This window comes from Mustela putorius, unplaced genomic scaffold (genome assembly GCF_011764305.1).
Source record: "Mustela putorius furo isolate JIRA1106 unplaced genomic scaffold, ASM1176430v1.1 tig00003987_pilon_pilon_pilon, whole genome shotgun sequence".
Classification (NCBI taxonomy): domain Eukaryota; kingdom Metazoa; phylum Chordata; class Mammalia; order Carnivora; family Mustelidae; genus Mustela; species Mustela putorius.
The window spans coordinates 2202758-2206363 of record NW_025422126.1 but is presented as its reverse complement, the minus strand read 5'-3'; the positions used below and the strand labels follow the sequence as shown (position 1 = coordinate 2206363).

At 38.5% G+C, this 3606-nt stretch overlaps 1 pseudogene; it reads left to right on the top strand.

Moving 5' to 3' along the window:
- Positions 1-1580: 1580 nt before the first annotated feature.
- On the top strand, positions 1581-3112 carry LOC101677721 (annotated as a pseudogene).
- Positions 3113-3606: the final 494 nt, after the last annotated feature.

The following is a 3606-nucleotide window of genomic DNA, read 5'->3' as shown; positions in this document are numbered from 1 at the left end:
GTTTGGTAACTGTGGAGGTCCTGGGAGAGTGGCAAGCCTAGAGAGGTCGTGGGGGCTCTGCGCCCCTTCCTGTACCTTGCCCTCTGCATCTCTTTCACATGGCTCTTCCTGAGTTATATACTTTAATAATAAACCAGTAATCTAGTAATGGTTCCCTAAGTTTTGTGAGCTGCTCTAGCAAATTAATTGAACCCAAAGAGGAATCTGTGGTTTATAGCCAGTAGGTAGAAATACAGGTAACAACCTGTGTGTAGGTGATGGTTGGGGGGCAGTCTTGTAGGACTGATCCCTTAACCTGTGGATCTGATGCTATTTTCAGGTAGACAGTGTCAGAATTGAGTTGAATTTTCACCCTGCTCATGTCTGGGAATTGATTGTTCCTGTGGAAAAACAACCCCCACTCCTTCAGAGGTTGAGATTGGGTCCAGCAATCTAAATTAAAATAACTTTTATTTTTCTCCATTTCTAGGCTTTTTCTTGATTATGATCTCTAATAGTATGTGCTTACCACTACTTTTTTTTCCTCCCAAGGGACTTATGTTTATTGCCAAATGTCTGTTTAATTTATGTTCATTCAAGGTACCTGTTAATTTATGGCTATTTTAACTTGCTTTTTTTCCCGATTTCATCCCTACTGTATTTTCCTTTTGCTCATTCTCCTCCCCCCCTTTCTTCTTGCATTACTTTTTATTTATTGGGGAGTGTAAAGTTTTCTCTAAATTAAAATATGTCAGACTATATTTCATACATTTAATGATGTATTCATTGTCATTAAATAAACTGTAACTACAATTTTGAATTTAGTTTTCTCCAGAAATTGTTGAATTAGGTATTGTTTTTTTAAACTGAATATAGTTGACATACAATGTTACATTGATTTCAGGTGTGTAACAGTGATTTGACAAGTCTTTATATTATGTTATGGTCACCATAAGTGAAGTTTTGTTTTTTTTAAAGGTTGTATTTATTTATTGGACAGAGACACACATAGCAAGAGAGGGAGCACAAGCAGGGGGAGTGGGAGAAGGAGAAGCAGACCTCCTACTGAGCAGGGAGCCTGATGTGGGGCTTGATACCAGGACCCTGGGAACATGACTTGAGCTGAAGGCAGATGCTTAATGACTGAGCCACGCAGGTGCCCCACAAGTGAAGTTTTAATTATATAAATAAAGCTGACCCTTGAACAACACAGGTTTGAACTGTGTGGGTTACTTATACACAGATTTTGTAAAGTACAGTAATGTAAATGTATTTTCTTTTCCTTATAATTTACTTATAATATTTCTTTTTTTTAGCTTACTTAATTGTAAGAATGAAGTATATAATACATATAACATACAAAACGTGTGTTAATTGACAGTTTATGTTATTAGCAAGGCTTCTAATTAACAGGAGGGTATTAGTGGTTAAATTTGCGGGGAGTCAAAAGCTAAATGTGGATTTTTTTTTTAAGATTTTATTTATTTATTTGACAGACAGAAATCACAAGTAGGCATAGAGGCAGGCAGAGAGAGAGGAGGAAGCAGACTCCCTGCTGAGCAGAGAGCCCGATGTGGGGCTTGATCCCAGGACTCGGGGATCATGACTTGAGCCGAAGGCAGAGGCTTTAACTCACTAAGCAACCCAGGCGCCCCTAAATGTGGATTTTTGACTACAGGGTATATGTGGGGTGGCTAGTGCCCTTAACTTCCATATTATTCAAGGGCCACCTATAATTTTTTTTGACTGGCTCTTATTTTATGACCCCATGGCATAAAAATTTATTTTTAAAATGCCCTTACAACCTGCCTTTGGGAAAATATTTTATGGCCAACCATATAAATATAGTATTATTCAGTAGGTTTTGGAAAAGGAAGTATATTTCTACAGTAGAAAAGATTAAATTGATAGAGTCTCCTTATCAGAGTGTGGTAGCGTTTAGAGGTATCTGGCCAAACTCATTGCCTTGGATGTGGATAGTGGAAGACTGAGTCAGGAGCTAGCCAGCAAAATGCTGACTAATAACAAGAGTTTAAAGTTCCAGGAATGTATTTTAATCAGAAAAAGGACTTACTAAGGAATATTAGGTAGCTCATGGATGATGCAGGCAGGAACACCATCAAATTACTCTGTAGGTCCACTCTGGTAGAGATGTCACTACTACTTCCATGGTGTGTGGTTACCTTGGATCTCACTCTCAAACATGGGCACTAGAAGCTGTCACTGTGATAGCTTCAAGTGAAGTTAATCTGAGGGGAAGCAAACAGAAAACTGGAGGTTTTGGTGGTGTGCAACAGAGGAACATCGCTCAAGAAACTAAGCAAAACCAAGTGCCTCTGCTTTGTTCTGCTGGCTGCAGATTTTATGGAAAACCTTGTACAAAGGGCATGTGTTCAGTGTGCTCTAAAGGACATCCTCAAAGACGGAATAGCACTAATGGTAGAATAAGCCCACCCACAGCTTCTGTCAGTAGTCTGCCTCAATTTTTACCCATCCCAGTGCGCAGATGGCAGTGTCACCTATGCTCAGTCTCCGCTAGAATCCACGTCTGCATCTGTGCAGCCAAGTGCTGTATCAAATTAGTCACCTTTATCGTAATCTGCAGCATCTTCCCAGGTGGACAGTGCATCTGCGGACAAAGCAGTACCTGAAACAGAAGACCTACAAGCATCAGTGTCAGATATGGCAAGGCGACCATCTGAAGAGCAAAGTAAGGCTCTTGAAAAACCAAAACAAAAATATAATCACTGTTTCATGTATAGGAAGAAAGTGCAACTTACTGGGTTTCAATGCTGGTGTGGAAATGCTCAGTGGGGCGTACACCGTGACTCCAGTGTACACAGTTGCTCTTACAAAGCTGATGCTGTGGAGAAAACCAGAAAAGAACATCCAGTAGTTGTTGCTGAAAAGATCCAGAGGATTTCAACTTCTGCTGGAATACAAAATCCTTTGATCATCTGCAAACTAAAAATTGACTTAAGGTTTTTTCCCCCTGGTCATTAGGAATGTAGAGCAGTGTATCTTGCATAGACATTTTAATCATGCATGTTATCAGAAGAATAGATGTTGTTTTTGTTTTACAAATGACTCTTGACATTTATTTCCATTGTAGTTTCTGTGGCTAAAAAGACTTAAGTAAACTTTACAAGTATTATCCTTTAAAGATCATTTTAATTTTAGTTGAGTGTGGAATGCTTTTATAAGAAACATGGAGAAATTTTGGAAGGCCATGATTTTTCCAGTATTAAACATGCATGCATTGATCTTGCTGTTTATTTTCTGGTTGTGTGTGTACATAGATTTTTTTCCACAACACAATCTCTGTTGATGGTGCCCCTTCAGGGCACAACTCATTATGAATCACTGAACATATCTTCATCCTTATGGCTGCTTCTGGGTTTTCATTAACAGAGGTTCTACATGTATCTGTTACATGTGTCTTTTTTGGAGAAGTGTCTGTTCATGTGTTCTGCTCATCTTTTGACTTGACTTTTTTTTTTTTTTTTTTTTTTTTTTTTTTTTTTTTTTTTTTTGGGTGTTGAGTCTGAGACATTCTTTATAGATCTTGGCTATCAGTACTTTATCTGTAATATTAGTCAGCCATCAGAAAGGATGAATACCCAACTT